Source organism: Macaca nemestrina, chromosome 6, assembly GCF_043159975.1.
Source record: "Macaca nemestrina isolate mMacNem1 chromosome 6, mMacNem.hap1, whole genome shotgun sequence".
Taxonomy (NCBI): Eukaryota; Metazoa; Chordata; class Mammalia; order Primates; family Cercopithecidae; genus Macaca; species Macaca nemestrina.
This window is the reverse complement of record NC_092130.1, coordinates 88,523,345-88,542,539: the sequence shown is the minus strand read 5'-3', so window position 1 is coordinate 88,542,539 and position 19,195 is coordinate 88,523,345.

Sequence of the window (19,195 nt, the reverse complement as noted above, 5' to 3'; positions counted from 1 at the left end):
GTTCTTTTTGGTTAGGATTGTCTTGGCTGTTTGGGCTTTTTGGTTCCATGTGAATTCTAACATAGTTTTTTCTAGTTCTGTGAAGAATGTCATTGGTAGTTTCATAGGAATAGCATTGAATCTGTAAATTGCTTCGGGCAGCATGGCCATTTTAACAATATTGGTCATTTGTATCCATGAGTATGGAATGTTTTTCCATTTGTTCATGTCATCTCTGATTTCCTTGAACAGCATTCTGTACTTTTCATCGTAGAGATCTTTCACCTCCCTGGCTAGCTGTATTCCTAAGTATGTTATTTCTTTTGTGCTAATTGTGAATGGGACTGAGTTCCTGATTTGGCTCTCAGCTTGGCTGTTGTTAGTATATAGAAATATTAGTGATATATCTATGTTAATTTTGTATACTGAAACTTTGCTGAAGTTGTTTAGCAGGATCTTTTGGGCCGAGACTGTGGGTTTTTTAAATACAGAATCATGTCATCTGCAAACAGGGATATTTTGACTTCTGCTCTTCCTACTTGGATGCCCCTTATTTTCCTCTCTTTCCTGATTGTTCTGGCAAGAACTTCCAATACTATGTTGAATAGGAGTGGTGAGAGAGGGCATCTTTGTCTTATGCTGATTTCCAAGGAAATGCTTCCAGCTTTTGCCCATTTAGCATGATGTTGGTTGTGGGTTTGTCATAGATGTTGCTTATTATTTTGAGGCATGTTTCTTTAATGTCTAGGTTATTGTGAATTTTTAACATGAAGTGATATGTAATTTTATCAAAAGCCTTTTCTGAATCTACTGAGATAATCATGTTTTCTGTCTTTAGTTCTGCTTTTGTGATGAATCACATTTATTAATTTGCATATTTTGAACCAAATTTGCATACCAGGATTTAAAGCCTCCTTAATCATGGTAGATTAGCTTTTTAATGTGTTGCTAGATTCAGTTTGCTAGTATTTTGTTGAAGATTTTTGTATCAATGCTCATCAAGGATATTGGCCTGAAGTTTTCTTTTTTTTTTTTCTTTTTTGTTTGTTTTTTTTATCTCAACCAGGTATTGGTATCAGGATGATGCTGGCCTCATAGAATGAGTCCTTTCTCCTAAATTTTCTTGGAAATAGTTTCAGTAGAAACAGTACCAGTTCTTCTTTGTAGATCTTCTGACAGAATTTGGCTGTAAATCTACCTGGTCCTGGTCTTTTTTTTTTTTTTTTTTGGTTGATGGACTGTTTATTACCAATTCATTTTCATAGCTCATAATCGGTCTATTCTGTTGAGTTTAATTTCTTCCTAGTTTGGTCTTGGGGATATATGTTTAAGAACTTGTCCATTTCTTCTATATTTTCTACTTTTTGTGCATAGAGGTGTTCATAGTAGTCTCAGAGGGTTATTTGTATTTCTGTGGGGTCAGTGGTAACATTCCCTTTGTCATTTCTACTTGAATTTACTTATGACTTCTCTGTTTTCTTCTTTATTAATTAGTCTAGCTAGCAGTCTATCTATACAACTAATTTTTTTCAGAAAAACAAACTCCTGGATTCATTGATCTGTGTAATGGTTTTTTCATATCTCAATCTTGTTCAGTTCAGCTCTGATTTTGGTTATTTCTCATCTTCTGCTAACCTTGGGGATGGTTTCCTCCTGCTTCTCTAGTTCCTTTTGTTATGACATTAGGTTGTTAATTTGAGATCTTTCTAATTTTTTGATGTGGACATTCAGTGCTATAAACTTCCCTCTTAACACCACCTTAGCTGTGTCCCAGAGATTCTGGTATGCTGTATCTTTGTTCTCATTAGTTTCAAAGAATTTCTTGATTTCTGCCTTAATTTCATTATTACCCAAAAGTCATTCAAAATGAAGTTGTTTAATTTCCTTTTAATTGTATGGTTTTGGGCAATTTTCTTAGTCTTCATTTCTATTTTCACTACATTGTGGTCCATGAGAATGGTTGGTATGACTTTGGTTCTTTTGCATTTCCTGAGGATTGTTTCATGAGGATTGTGTGCTCTATCTTAGAGTATGTGTCATGTGGCAATGCAAAGAATGTATATTCTGTTGTTTTGGGATGAGAGTTCTGTAGATGTCTATCAGGTTCATTTAGTCCAGTGCTGAGTTCAGATTCTGAATATCTTTGTTAATTTTCTGCCTCATTGATCTGTCTAATACTGTCAGTGGAGTGTAAAGTCTGCCATTATTATTGTGTGAGAGTCTAAGTCTCTTTGATGATCTCTAAGAACTTGCTTTATAAAGCTAGGTGGTCCTGTGTTGGGTGCATACATATTTAGAATATTTAGGTCTTCTTGTTGAGTTGTGCCCTTTACCATTATGTGATGCCCTTCTTTGTCTTTTTTGATATTTGTTGGTTTAATGTTTGTTTTGTCAGAAACTAGGATTGTAACTCCTGTCTTTTTCTGTTTTCCACTTGCTTGGTAGATTTTTCTCCATCCATCCCTTTATGTTGAGCCTTTTGGTGTCATTGCATGTGAGATGGGACTCTTGAAGACATTATACCATTGGGTCTTCCTTCTTTATCCAGCTTACCACTCAGTGCCTTTTAATTGAGGTACCTACAAAAGGAAGGACATCACATTAACAGCAGAGCTCTCAGCAGACACCCTACAAGCCAGAAGAGATGATTGGGGGGCCTATATTCAACATTCTTAAGGAAAAGAAATTCAAACCAAGAATTTTATATCTGGCCAAGCTAAGCTTCATAAGTGAAGGAGAAATAATATCCTTTTCAGACAAGCAAATGCTGAGGGAATTTGTTACCATCAGACGTGCCTGACAAGAGTTCCTGAAAGAAGCACTAAATATGGAAGGAAAAGACCATTACCAACCTCTACAAAAACCTACCTAAGTACACAGACCAATGACACTACAAAGCAACCATAGATACAAATCTGTATAATAAGCAGGGACATCAGTGAGGTTCTTTTCTGTACTGGCTATTTTTTATGTCAGTTTCTATAAGTTTTATTGTGATTCTTAGCTTCCTTGGATTGGGTCACAACATTCTCCTGAATCTTGATGATCTTCATCCCTATCCATATTTAAATTCTATTTCTGTCATTTCAGCCTTCTCCTGGTTAACAACCCTTGCTGGAAGACTAGCATGGTTGTTTGAAGAAAAGGTACTCCAGCTTTTTGAGTTGTCAAAGTTCTTGCACTGGTTCTTTCTCATCTTTGTGGGCTGATGTTATCTTTGAAGAAGCTGTCCTTTGCTTGAGTTGTTTTTTTTTTTTTTTTTTTTTTCTCTTCTTTTATCTTTTTTGATGACCTTGGGAGTTTGATTGTCATATAAGGTGGGTTGAGTGAACTGGCTTTGTTTCTGGAAGATATTAGGGAGCCAAGACACAGCTCAGGACTCCTGAACTGCATGCTGTAACTCTGGGGGACTGGCATCAGGCCCCGGCTTTGTTTTCCGGCCCCTGGAGTTAGGAACCTCCTGCACTGGAGAGGCTGATGTGCTTCCCCACCGCTGGTCTCAACACTTCAATGGGTAGTGTTAGCCAAATCACTTCATAGAACAGTGGCAGCAGGACCCATTCTCATTCACATGTCCCAGCAGTAGTGGCAGCATACAGGGTGCACCATCATCAGCTGCTGTGGGGTGCGAGTGGGTTCCACAGTGCCGGCCTCCTTGTGGGCGTTCACAGCAATAGCAGTGGCAACATGACCCAAGGGGGTGGGGGACGCATGACCAGCATCAGTGTATGTATTGTCACTGATGGTGGTGTTAGCATGGGGGTAGGGTGCTGGTGGGTGCAGGACTGTGTGCACTCTGTGCACATTCATGCAGGTGGTGGTGACTGCTCAGGGTGGGGGCAAGTCCCTTGTTCACACATAGTTTTGATCCTGCGGTAGTGTTGGGGCAAGGGTAGGGCATTTGTGGTGACTGTGCAAGTGGGCTCTGTGCCCAGCAATGCTCCAAAGCAGTGGCAGTGTGGCGGGGAGAGGAGAGTGGCGAGGGGTATGCTCATGGCAGCAGCATTGGCACAGCAGGGTACAAGTGCACACCCATGCTGGTGGGGAGGGGGAGGCAATGTTTGCCCATGCACACACATGTTGGCAAAGTGACATACGGGGTGGCCATGGGTGAGTGCATGCAGTCAAAGTGACACTAAGGAGGCTACATCTGGGCTTGTTCATGTGCAGGGACCTCCTCTGCTGGAACTCTCTGCAGGTCACTTCTCTAGTGTAGGAGCTAGGATGTGGGCTCCCAGGAAGTACTCCCCACAGCAACCAGGAACCCAAGACTGCATTGCAAGCAGGCCTGCAGGCTGCAGTAGACCTAGGAGTGCTCAGGTTGGACTGGCTGTGTCACAAGGGCAAGACTGCCCTGCAGAGTCCAGGTCAGACAGTTCCCCTAGGGTTCAAGTCTGCTATGGAAGCAAATGAAGCTTAGAAGAATTGGCATCCCTGGCCATGCTCCACTACAGATGCTGTTGCACCATACCCTCTGGGCTTTGCACCAGCTGGTGTTCTACCCCTACCATTTCTCTAAGCAGCTCTCCCAGCCAACTCAAATGTCCATAGTGGTTGTAAAGTCTTCTTCTGCCAGGACTTCAGAGGCCTGTGGTGAGAGTGGGTTGCTTTTTACCTGTTCAACTCACCTCTTCCCCAGGAATCACTTTAGGCCAGGAATAGTCCTGGTGTGCGGTAGCCCCATGCAGGATTCCCAGCTTCCTCCCCTACCAGCCTAGCATCTGTGTCTTCCCTCTGTCCACTTTCAATGCCTTCCCTCTGAAGAACTCCTAGGAGTGTGTCAGTCTTCCCATTGTCCTGGTGCCTTTGTGAGAGATGTTTCCTCTGGCTGTGTCTAGTCAGTCATCTTAAGGCTCCAACACATGTGAACCTTCATCTTCCATAAGGCAGTGTTGAGAGGTAGGGTCTTTAAGCAGATTCTGCCATCATCATGGATCAATGAATTAATGGGTTAATGGATTCATAGGCTATTGTGGGAAGGAAACTAGTAGTTTTATACGAACAGGAGAGGAGACCTGAGCTATCATGTTAGTACATTCATGTGATGCCCTGCACTGTCTCAGGGCTCTACAGAGAGTTCCCCCTAGAAAGAAGGGTCTTTCTTACCAGATGTGCTCCCTCAACTTTTGACTTTCCAGCCTCCATAACTGTAAGAAATAAGTTATTTTTCTTTATTAATTACCTAGTTTCAAGTATTTTCTTACATGAAAACACACTATGACAAATCCCTTCTCAGATATATGATTTGACAATATTTTATTTCATTATGTGGGTTGTCTTTCACTTTCTCAACAGTGTCATTTGCAGCACAAATGTTTCAATTTTGATGTAATTCAATTTTTTCTTTTGTCTCATGTGCTATTTGTGTCATATCCAAGAAAAATTGCCTAACCCAAGCTCATAAAAATTTACTCCTATCTTTTGCTCTATGATTTTTATAAATTTAGCACTTATACTTAGTCTATAATAAATTCTAATTTAATTTTTGTGTATTTTGTGAGATAGGAGTCCAAATGCTTTCTTTCCATGTGGATACCCAGTTTTTCCCAGGACCATTTGTAAAAAGACATTCCCCATTGAATTGCATCAGTATTCATGTAAAAACATCAATTCACCATAGATCAAAGAGTTTATGTGGGGATTCTCAATCTTATTCAACTGACTTATATGTCTATCCTCACTCAAATACCACACTTTCTTGGTTATAATAGCTTTGTAGAAAATTTAGAAATTAGAAAGTGAGAGTCCTGGGCCGGGCGTGGTGGCTCACGCCTGTAATCCCAGCACTTTGGGAGGCCGAGGCGGACGGATCAAGAGGTCAGGAGATGGAGATCATCCTGGCTAACACGGTGAAACCCCCTCTCTACTAAAAATACAAAAATTAGCCGGGCATGGTGGCGGGAGCCTGTAGTCCCTGCTACTCCGGAGGCTGAGACAGGAGAATGGCGTGAACCCAGGAGGCGGAGCTTGCAGTGAGCCTAGTTGGTGCCACTGCACTCCAGAGTGAGACTCCGTCTCAAAAAAAAAAAAAAAAAAAAAAAAAAGAAAGAAACAAAAAAAGAAAGAAAGTGACAGTCCTCCAAATTTGTTCTTTTTTTCTTAAGTTTGTTTTAGCTACTTGTAGTTCCTTGAATTTTGATATAAACATTGGGATCAGCTTTTCAACGTCTTCAGAGAAAGGCAGCTGGGGGGCTGGGCGCGGTCGCTCACGCCTGTAATCCCAGCACTTTGGGAGGCTGAGGCGGGTGGATCACGAGGTCAGGAGATCCAGACCATCCTGGCTAACACGGTGAAACCCTGTCTCTACTAAAAATACAAAAAAAAAAAAAAAAAAAAAAAATTAGCCGGGCGTGGTGGCGGGTGCCCGTAGTCCCAGCTACACGGGAGGCTGAGGCAGGAGAATGGGGGTGAACCCAGGGGGCGGAGCTTGCAGTGAGCCGAGATCGCGCCACTGCACTCCAGCCTGGACGACAGAGCGAGACTCTGTCTTAAAAAAAGAAAAAAAAAAAAAGAAAAAGAAAAAAGAAAGGCAGCTGGGGTATTGATAGGCTATAATGAATTTGTAGATCAATTTGGGAACCAATTTATCTTAGCCATATAAGTCTTTCACTTCACGTACTTGGGTTTTTCTCCCCCCATTTATTTATATATTCTTTAATTTCTTTATGCAACATTTTGTTATTTTGTTATGCACATATTACACTTATTTTGTTTAATACATACCTAATTGTTTTATTATTTTTGATGCTACTGCAAATAGAATTGGTTTCTTAATTTATTTTTGGAACGATTTCTTCTAGCGTGTAGAAATACTATTGATTTTGGTATTTATAATTTATCCTGTAATCTCCCTGTGTTCATTTATAAATTTTAATATGTGTTTCATTGCATTGCTCAGGAACTTCTGTGTACAAGATCAAGTTATCTATGACTAAATAACAATTTTTCTCTTCCTTTCTAATAGAGATGGCTTGATGCCTGTTTTTGTTTGTTTGTTTGTTTGTTTCTTTATTTCCCTGCCTAAAATCTCAAGTACAATGTAAAATAGAGCTGGTAAGAGTTGACATTCTTGTCTTATTCCTGATTTGAGGGGAAAACAGTCAGTTTTACACCACTAAGTACAATGTTACCTCAGGGTTCTTTAGATACCCTTTGGTAGTTTCTGAAAGTGCTCTTTTATTTGTAATTTCTTAAGTGTGCTTACAGGATGGTGTTGAATTTTGTCAAATGTGTTACCTTTATCTATTGAGATACTTATATTTTCCCCCCAACTTTCATGACGGTAGTATAAAATGGATTTTTGGTTGTTAAACCAACTTCACATTGCTGTGATAAATGCTACTTGATCATGCATGTTGTATAATCCTTTTATATAGGTTGTTAGGTTTGGTGTGCTTGTAATTTTGTCAAGAATTTTTGCATCTATACTCATAAGAGATGTTGGTCTGTAGTTTTCTTGTGATATCTTTGTCTGGTGTTGGTATCAGAGTAATATTGGCCTTATATAATTAGTTAGAATATTTATCCTCCTCTTCTGTTTTTTGGAAGAGTTTATGAAGAATTGATATTAATTATTTTCTAATGTTTGGTAGAATTAAACAGTGAAGCTATCTGGGCCTGGGCATTTCTTTGCGGAGAGTTTTTAAATATCCAGTTCTATTTTTTTCTACTTATTATAGGAATCCAGATTTTCTATTTCTTCTTGAATCATTTTTGGTATGTGTCATGCTAGAAATTGTTCATTTTATTTAAGTTATCTAATTTGTTGGCATGTAATTATTCTTATTACTTGCTTACAATATTTCATGATATAAGAATATTTTCATAATCTTTTGTAAATTTTCTGTAAGGTCAATAATGATGTGCCTTCCTTCATTTCATTCTTAAATTTAACAATTATAGTAGTCTCTCTTTTCTTTCTTAGCCATTCTAGCTAAATATTAGTCAATATTTTTTATCTTTTTTTTTTTTTTTTTTCAGAGACAAAAAAAAAAGGTTGCCCCAGGTTGGAGTGCAGTGGCATGAACATGGGTCACTATCGCCTTGAACTCGTGGGCTCAGGTGATTCTCCTGCCTCAGCTTCTTCAGTATTTGGACTATGGGTGCATACCACTATGCCTGGGTAATTTTTTGATATTTTCAGAAAGAGTCTCCCTATGTTGCCCAGGCTAGTCTCAAACTCCTGGACTCAAGCGATCTTCCTGCCTCCGCCTCCCAAAGTGTTGGGATTATAGGCATGAGCCACTGCACCTGGCTTGTTGAGCTTTTCAAAGTCATCTTTTGTTTTTGTTTTTTTCCTTTATTGTTTTTCTATCCTTTATTTTATTTATTTCCTCTAATCGTTACTGGTTTCTTTTTTCTTCTTGCTTTGAGTTTAATTTACTCTTCTTTTTCTAGGTTCTTCAGTTGAAAGATTAGTTTACTGATTTGAGATTTTTCTTTTTCAATATGCTCATTTATAACTGTAAATATAGCTCTAAGCATTGTTTTAACTGTGTTCTATAAGTTTTTGTCTGTTGTGTTTTTGCTTTAATTCTTTTCATCATATTTTTAAATTTCCTTTGCAATTTCTTCTTCGACCCATAAGTCTTTTAGGAGTGTGTTTAATTTCCATATATTTGTGGTTTCCCCAATTTCCTTTTTTAATTGGTTTATAATTTTATTTCATTGTGATTGGAGAAGAGAACATACTTTGTATTTCAGTCATTTTAAATGTATTGAAATGTATTTAAAATGTATTGAAATGTATTATGGTTCAGCATATGGTCCGTCTTACAAAACATTCCCTGTGCACTTAATAAGATTATGAGTTTGGCAGCTACGGTTTGGTGAAGTACTCCATAGATATATGCTACATCTAGTTGGTTAAAAATGTTTTTCAAGTTTCTTATTTCCTAATGAGACTTCTGCTTAGTTAGCTGAGAGCTTAAAAATTTGATCTCATGGAGATAGAGAGTAAAATGATATTTACTAGAGGCTGGAGAGTGAGGCATAGTGTGAAGAGAGGTTGGTTAAGGTATAAACATACTCTCAGGCAGAAGGAGTAAGTTCTAAAAATAGGTAGCAAAGTAAGGTGACTGTAATTAGCAACAACATATTGTACATTTCCAAATAGCTAGAAAGCAAAATTTAAAATATTCCCAACAGAAGGAAATGCTAAATGTTCAAGGTGATGGATATCCTAAATACCCCGATTTGATAATTACACATTGTGTGAGTGTGTCAAAATATTACACGTACCTCATAAATATGTACGATTATTATGTATCAAAAACATTTTTAAAAGAAAATTGACTATTAAAGTCTCCCTCTATTATTGTTGAATTGTCTATTCCTCCTTTCAATTCTGTTTTTTTATTCATTTATTTAGATGCAGGTAATTTAGGTTTATCCATGTTTATATGTTTTCTTTGTGTCTCTTATTACTTGCCAACATTTTCTATTTTAATATTTAAATGTGTTCATAGCTGCCCATTGGATCATTTTTATAATACTGCTTGGAAGTCCTTGTCAGTTAATCCAAGATTTCTGTCATCTTTTCATGGGTTTCTCTTAATTTCATTATCCCATATGAATTGAGATTACTGTGGCTCCTCATATGTCAAGTGATTTTTGCTTGATTGTGGTCATTTTGAATACTATATTATCATACTTTGGGTTTTACTTATATCCTGTGGAAAATGTTGGTAATTTTCTTTTAGCCTTCCATAGGCTGTGGTTCCGATGTCAATTCAGTTTTCAAAGCCGTTGCAGTGATTTTGTTTTTTTTGTCCTGCATATGCCAGTGGTCAGCCTGAGATCTGACCATAGGTTAGTTTTTCAAGCCTCTTACATGCTAATTAGGATCACATTAATGCTCAAATAAGTCAAGGGTTAACCCAGGAGTTAGTAAACAGAATCATTGCTTTTCTTAGCTATTTTCTCTATTATCTCACTGGTACTTTTCAGATCACTGGGTTTCAGTCCTCTGGTCAGAAATTGTCCTCTTCTGTGATTGCACTGCCTCTAGAATCAAGTGACAGGAGGAGAGAAAGACAGGAAAAACCCAACAGTGTCTGCCCCATCCACTTAGAGACACACCTCCACCAAGGAGAAAATAAATTTCTTATTCCTTAGAGTTTTAGCTTCGGGGCCACCTGGGTGTAGGGTGCAATAGAACAGAAAAAAAAGCAGAGGAAAAAAATCAAGAGATTTCCCTCACTCTCTCTGAGGTTTCTGAGTTGCCATTTTTGCTCCTCAAGCCTGAACTGGAGGGTTTCTTTTTGATCTGTCTGAACCACAGTGCTGACTTCCAACTTCCAAATTGCATTGTGTTCAGGTCAAGAGATAACTAGAGGGGGAAAAAAAAAAAAGGTAAACTTACGGTCCATTTAGGGTACAACAAATTCAGATGATTCTCCCTTTCTTACCCACTGATACTTACATTTCAGTATTTTCAAATGCTATTCATGCAATGTGTGCAGCTTTTGTTATGCCCAGACCGTTTATTCCCCGAAGAAGACCACCAGAGTCCAGAGTCAAAGCTAAGCAGCAAGGATCTTTATTACAGGTTCGAACCTGGAACTCTCCCTCACTCGTGAAACGAGACGGGCAGGAGAGCTCCCCCACTGAGCTCCGAGCAGTGTTATATAGTCTAAGAAAAGTGGGCATAGAGTTATTACACAAATCAGATATATGATTGGCTAGTGTTTGAACAAGGCGATTTGGCTAACTATGATTGGTTCCCGCCATTTCTGATATTTTGGTTCAAACTTTGAGGCGGGAGAGCAGGTTTATGGCAGCAAGAGTTTATCTTACTTAAACACGTCTTGTGACCTTGCCTCAGAACTTACAAAATCTCTGGTATGTGCAAAACAAAATCTCTGGTACGTGCAGAAAACCAGGTACTCACAGAACTTACAAAATCTCTGGTATGTGCAAAGATTAGAGAGCAGAACAAGGGTGTAGCGGGTGGGGGGCGGGTACACATCTATCTTTGTGTCCTTTCACTTTGATAGTTGCATTCATTGAGAAAAGAAGGATTGGTGTGTGTTTCTCCTATTTTTACTGGAAATGGAAGATAATTTTTTTATAATTAGTACTTTTGACATTTCAGAACATTTTAAAACCATCATTAAACTTTAGTCACTTGTTTTCTTACCTTTTGTAAAACTTTTTGTGGGGAAGGGGTTTCAGATTGACTTCATTTGGACTGGAATAATCAAGAAGCATGAATTTTCACCTGATAATATGCTTGAAATAATACACCAATCTTATGAACTAATTCCAAACCAATATGGAATATTCTCTATAATAAATTATATCTTCTCAATTTCTTGTCTCAACTCCGCAAGACTGCTGTTCCTTCACATAAGCTCATTTTGAGTATAGTCCAGAGATCTAGCCTTCAAAAATGTCTACTGGTAAGACATTTCATAGGTTTTCATCTCAGAGCATTTCTACTCTTCTTTTTATAAGAATTTAAAAAAAAATAACACACATCCATTCTTTCCTCCACCTCAAATTTTACTATTATTTATTTTTAACTTTTTCTTTCTTTCAAATTTGAAGTTGAGTTTAAACACATTTCTCTCCATAAGAGGGAATTCAGGTAGCCACTAATCAAAAATTCTAACTAGCACCTGATAACTATTTCTACTCATATCTAAAGTCAGATGTATAATGGATTTCTCTGAGAAATTCATTAGAAACTTTAATTCCAGAGATTCAACCCATTGTTGTCCTTTTTCATATACAGTCATATGCTGCATAGTAATGTTCCAATCAGTGATGGACTGCACATAAAATAGTGGTCCCATAAGCTTATAACATTGTATTTTTATATACTTTTTCTATGTTTAGATGTACAAGTACTTACCATTGTGTTACAATTGCCTACAGTATTCATTAGAGTAACAGATTTGTAGCCCAGGAGCTGTATTACATAGCCTAGGTGTGTAGTAGGCTATACCATCTAGTTTTTTCTAAGTACATCGTATGAGGTTTGTACAATCAAGAAATCCCATAATGACCATATATCAATTTCATATACCAGAGTTTTTGTTTTTGACTGTATATATACTTTTTTGATGTCAGACAACGTCTTACACATTCTATCTAATTTAAACTGAATTTTACAGGAAACGAGATTTTAGAGGGACACAACAATGTGGCCAAGAGCATATAGATATTAACAAAAGCTGGACTATATTTTAAATCATTTAACATCTGGTACACAAATCTCTGCATGCAACACTGTGTCTTTTAGAAGTTCAGGTTTAAGAAAACTGGCTTATATCATTAGCATATAGTTTCCAGCATCGTTTCTTTTGTTCCATGAAGAAAATTATGACAACGTGTTTATCTGTACAATTATGGTTAAATGTATGTTTGATTTATGTTAGAATCAAATATATATGTAGAAAAATGATATTGTGAGCCTGACCCAAGGAAAATGCTAATAGCTAAGGTTTAATCAGTAAATACATTAAAGCTTCTCCTGATCCTGCTCTTGCAACAAATTCCAAACATAAAGTTGCTTGACAAATTCATTTGATGAGTTAAATGAGAGTATACCTTCTAATTTGTTTTCATATTTAATTATCCATTTATTCTCTTGATTCATAGGCAGTAATTTCATACTGTTGATTCCCTCTTGACCTTGTGCTTGTAACTGAATCCTGAGATCTGGCTTGTGGCCCAGGAATATGTAGAAAATTGTTTATATTAGCAGCAAGCTGCCTTGAGCTGCAATGCTTTGATTTAACGTTATAACTGTACTAAAAGTAGCATAGCTTTCCCATGTACTCTCTATTCTGTTCAAATCCCTTGTCATTATAACAGATGTTTGGATTATTGTTCTGTAAACTATGTCAGAATTTCAATCTCTAGTATCTGTTTATTATTCTCCAAGGGTGATATTACAAATGTTCTCATGCACAGTTAATACTTATAAAACAGGCTGTCTTATTTCCCATTAAAAAAACTCAGCAGAAAATATTTTTTAAATCAGAGTACATATACCTAATTTGGGGGGAGTGTTTAAGTATGTATGAACAAATGATTCCAACTGAAAATGGGCAGTATTTCAGAAAGTGTTCCAATCATTTAAAAAGACAAAACTACAGTTTTATCTTAAGCCTTATGCGATCTGAGTTTAAAAAATTTATTTAGGCACATGTATAGTTAATTTATTTATAAATACTATTTATATTTAAGTATTATATTTAAATACTATATTATAATTTTATTCTGATATTGAGATATAACAATTTATACTGAAGTCTGTAAAAGCCGTATGTACTGATAAAACCTCATGGATTTGAAGTGTGTAATATTAATAAATAAAAAGAGTTATTGGAATAAAAGAATGTAAGCCCAAATGCTCATGAAGATACTAGAAATATGTGGTGAGAACACCGCTGGTTAAAATTCGTATGTGAGTAGAAAATCTCATTACATTAAAATAATAAAAAAAAAAGGTCACTGGCAGCTTTTTAACATACATTTTTAAAGCCTGAACTGTTACTTTCCTTCTGTTGTTTGAATGAGTTATGGCAGCTTTTACAAGGGCATGAAATAAGATTTCCTGAGGTGACTTGGTCCAATTGGATGTTGAGGAAGAGCAAAATCTCTGAAATATTGTTTCTTCTTTACATTTTTATTTTATATTGTTTATTTTTATATTATTTTATATTGTTTCTTCTTTACATTGTTGCCTTAAAAAATTGGTATATTCTAAATTGAGCCTCTGTCAGATATAAAAGCGTTATGCCTGAGGAATAATCTTACTGTATCTAGAAAACAAGGTTAGTAGCTAGAACTGTTTGCAGTTATAACTATTTACATAAAAATAATTTGCTTCTCTCATTTACTGCAAATGTATTTTCAACTTTCTTGTTATTTCTAATTTTTAGCCTTTTTTTCTTTCGAACATAAAAATGGCATAAAAACCAAAAAATAGGGAAAAAGAGGAGACTATTCTTTTGAAATGATTTAGAAGGAGAGTGACAGAATTCTTCTGGGAAATAAAAGGAGAGCGGAAGGGAGAGTTTAAGGAAAAGGGTCAATTAGCTACTCAATCAGCCCCATAGAAAAAAGGTGCTATAGTTTTTTCTTCATTCATTTTGCTTTAAAGAGTGGATACAGCTACAACAGGGTTTGGCGGCTGCAAGAATACCAACATGCATTACGTTTGCATGTAGGATTTTAAAAAACGAAGGGAAAAAAAAAAAAAAAAAAAAAAACAAGGTCAGCCTCGGAAATGATGAATGCCTTTTTGCTGAAAGCTGTACCGAACGTCCTTGAGTTTAATCAAAACTATTTGTTTTTAGTCAGCTTTGCTGTTGTCTCTTTTACTCTTGTCCACTGATAGCTTGACATTAATGACATCATAAATCATGTGAAGTGGCGGCTTGGGTTTGGTAGCATTTCAAGCGTATGTTGAGATGTCCTGGACTATCTGAGGGGCTGGTGCAAGGTTGGATATCATCCTGGACTGAATCTTTAGTGTATGCCATTATTTGGTTGCTAAAAGTATGGAATGCATTATTAGTGTGATGGGCTTTCATTAAAGAGCATCTGGCTCCTTATTAAATACAGACTTTAGAAAGATTATCGAATGGGTGGATTTATTGTTAATTCTGCTTCTTCAATGTTTTAAAACCTAATTTTTAAAATCCCACTCTAAAATAAAGACCTGCTTTTCTGGGCTTGTCAATTCTTATGGTCATTCAATGGCTATAAAGTAAAATATCAGAGTCCCTTTGCACAGTTGAAGTTTGCACGCTGTACAGCCAATCGAGACTTGAACATTGTGTACAATTTGCGAAAATCTATCACTCACACTTTGTAAAAGACTCTTGTTAAGTATAAAGCATCATCTGTACATTGGGAAATGTATTCTTTGAAAAATGCCTGGCTTTTATCAGTTTTTTGTTTTAGAATGATTTCACTGAATCATGCTATGTTTTATGGCTTGTTATCTGTGTGACTGTGTTCTTAGAACATGCTTTTTATTATCATTGTACTTTACTGTTAAGGGGAAAAAAACATTTTTCTTTAACTGTTATTTATTTAATGGCATTTTTATATTACAAACTGATGTGTGTGTGTGTGTGTGTGTGTGCGCGCGTGTGTTATATATTAAGAATAATATGTAGATCATTTACTTTCTTAACAGGTCAATATGTAAACAAGTTAAAGAGCTTTCTTTGCTTTATAAGCCAACTGACAAAAAGAGATGCCTTTTCTTCAGTCATGGCAAAGTACAGCATCTTCAAATGTGCATTGCATATTGTGATAGAGCAGTTCTCATAGTTTTGAGAAAGTTTACCCAAAATGCATAAACAGTTGTCCAGGTTTTATCACAAAATGCAGATTTTCATCTACAAGCCAGGTGGATCAAATTAAATTATCACTACACAATCCTAGGGCAAAAACTGAATGAAATGACATCAAACAAAATTATTTGACACTTTGGATAATTTAATCCTTTATTTTTAACTGAATTTGAGGGAGAAATGTTGAATATGGGTGCAAATGGATTCCTAATAACTGTATTTGCAGATATTTGCTATGTGATTTTAAATAAAAGCTAAGAGGTTATTTCTCCATATATCAATGAAGTTTTTTTCACAAATTATTTTAGTAAAAAATAATCTAACTTGATATAGTTTTAGAAGATTTTTTCTTTTCTTCAACAAGATATACTGACAGCATAAATGAATTCAAACAATATTTTATTCTTCCTTCAGATAGAATTGGTTCCTGTTACAAAAAAAAAGGATTTCTTTTTTTTTTTTTAATGACTCAAATGTAGATGTCTCTGACTATATTCTGGAGAATATTCTCAAGGACTGGTTATTTATACACCTTTTCCTATCCAAACTTCTCCTCATCTCCTATCTCTTTGTTGCACATCTATCTCCCCTTTTCTCCCCAAAAATGATTTTTGTTTGCTTTTTCTCATTGAGTATTTAGTTGTTTTTGCTTTCATCTGATCTATACATGATAGAATCAGGCAGGCATTATTTCTCTTCAGATCCTACATGCTATGGTGAAAAGAACTAAGTATTTCTTGGTCCGTGCTAGTTCTCCTGATTTAGGTACAGCAGATAATTACTTTCCCCACAAAAACAGAAAGACTGAGCTTGCTCCAGAAAACAGAATACACATCCCCAATGAGACACAAAATGTTTTGATATCCTGGCATGCAAAAGGGATCGATTCCATGATTTGTTCCAGAAAAAGTTATCTTAGACTCGCAAGTGTGCAATTTTCACTTTTCTCCATCCATTTATCTTGTAAACTTTTGTAACGCATCAAATATATACTTAGCAGACCCCTTTTGCCTATTAACAAAAGTAACATTACTCATAAGTGGGCAAATGAGGTTTTTCTAGTAAAATAAAACTTTTCTCTTTTATTAAAAAGAACAACATCAATGTGATTCATTACTCTTAATTTGCTGAAGGATTGATTCTAAAGAATTTTACTTTCTAGACCATTAGCAAGAAAAAATTGGCAGAACAACTTGGAGAATCTACCTCGTGCAGAACCACTGTTACCACCCCTCTCTGAAACATGGAAACATATGTTTGCACATACCTATACATGTATACAGCCTTTATATGTCCAAGTTTATTCATACACAAAATTATACCAAGCTCAGGTAAAATAGCTGGATAAAAAGTTTCATCCTTTCTGCAGATTTTCATTTTAATCTAAGCTCCTGTTATAAGCCCGATGGAAAACTGTAAGCTCTGAGTCTATTCTAAGATGAACGAAACTCCAGGTCATATACAAATAGCGAAAGATGGTAATTACAGTGAAAGATCTGCGGCATTATTTATTTCTAAATAACAGACATCGCTGGCAGCATTGTGTATCAAATTATTATTAAAATCCTCTGTCTGGATGTTACGCTAACTTATTTTACAACTAATTGTCTTTTACAACTAAGCATGAAGTATATATAAAGTTTGGTAAGTAAAATCATCTAATTTGGCAAGGGACATATTAAAATGAAAGCATTTGTGTCATAAAATACACTACAGCAGCTTGTTCATGATTGTCAAATGCAATTTCATAAATACATTGCCATAAAGATATTTTGAGTAACTTTTTTCTATGGTAAGATGGGATTTATAGAAGAATGCATCACTCAAAATTTCAAAAATGTGTTTAGAAATGGAAAAATACCCTTATTCTTTGAGTTATGACTCTAGAATGACAGTGCAGGTTAACAGGAGCTGCCATAGTGAGGGTCCTTCAAAAGCATTCTTCCTGTACCCAAGTGAACCAAGTGCAGATTTCCATTCTCTAAGAGACAAAGTCAAATCTGGCAGATAATCAGCATTTAGACGTATTCCATAGAAAAATTCTCCTTTATCAGAATTTTCTCCATATTGTGTTCCTACATTTTATTTAAATTCAAGTAGACTTTTAAACAGATACTAAATGTGGTCTAATGGTAACTGATGGAAAGCAATGCAGATTTTCCATACAGCTTTGGATATTCATAGAAAGCAAGTCTGCCGCATATACTGGTACAAGTTGTTCACCATACAAGGACACCTAACCGTGAGCATAAGGAGGCATGAAACGCACCCTGGCAAGGCGTTTCTTTGTCTATACCTTGATAAGATAAAATCTTACCAAGCTGGGCATGCAGGGGGTTGTGTTTGTCTAAAGGGCATGCCTTTTCCTAGTTCACATAATTATACATGGGGATTATCAGAGGCCTTTGTATAAAGATCTATGTTTCATTTGTTAAAACAAAACAAAATTATAGCCAATCTCAAAAGTGAATTTAAATTTGTTTTAGGTGGGACAAAGCTTGAGCTTTAAGTGGCATGGAACTAGGAAATTTTAGAAAGAAGGTCTTCTAGGATACCTAACTTCTGAATGAGGCAATACCACTTCCCCATTACTGAGCACCCTTAACTAAATTGCTTTAAGATTTTGTAATTGTCATTTCATGATTATTGTAATTCCATTATATTTAAATTCCTTTCAAATGGTCATATATAAATGTGTCAACAGCTTATTCATACCGTATTGGAGCTGTTAAAACAAAGACACTCACTTTTTCTCTCATATTCCTAAAGACTAAAAACAAAACTGAGCTAAGACTATCTCTGTGGGAAAAGAGAATTTCTAGAATATACCAGAATTTTCAAATTGAAGAACTAAAGAACACAATTTGACCTTATTTCCTTAGGTTATTGATATGCTAATACTAATATTACACTAGGTCAGGGTTAACCCCAAAGAATAAGGTATTGAGCTTTGCTAATATCTTCATGGTACTTGTCAATAACAGTCTGGCTGTAGCACTGGTCTTCAAGTCTCAGTCTCAAATAGTGTTTTCTATAATAATGTAAAATAAATATAAATAGTTTCCCGGGCCTTGTATAAAATACCTTTTATTTTATTAATTTAATTAGTATTTATTGACCTTCTAAGTAAAGTATTTAGAATAAAAAACTGCACATTGAAATTGATTTTATAGATTTACCAATCCTTTCTCCTTATGCAAAGAGATGTCTAGCACCATTTAATAGAAAATATGCTCAGTTTTAGCTATATCTTCTTGAGATAATCTTTTATAGATTCAATGAGATAGTCATAGGACATATTTTTTTTCTATGGAAAACATATTGGATATTTTAAAAACATCTTTTAAAAATATGGAAACTCTTTATGTGCTTGCTGGTCTTGAGATTGCTAGTGAGTAACATAAAGTCACAAGAGGTATATGACGTATGGACTCCAAAGCAGTATTTTACTATAAAAGCATGGAGCCCTGCTGGCATATGTAATTTAATGTGCACCATGCCTCCCCTAATTCAATCAGGTCTCTACATCCCTTCTTTTATATTCCAATTGGATTCCATGTGCTAAAGCCATCAAGATTTTCAGGATGAAATGAATGCTTGTATTAATCCTGCAATTTCCATTTAAAACACAGCATCGATTTGATTAATAAGGTTTGATGCTGAATAATTGTATAGCAAATATGTAGGCTATAGGAAAACCACAGATGTGACCACCAGCAAAAGCCTTGTGGGAGAAGGGGTCAAAGGAAAGCAATGGCCATGACTGAGGTGATGAATTCTTTGGCTTTTCTTTTATGCAATTAACAAGCAGGGCTTCTATTAATTTGCCACCCCCAGAGCCTTGACTGGTCAGATGCGTCTGGGTCAAGGGTCACAGGGGCAGAGTTGGGGTCAGC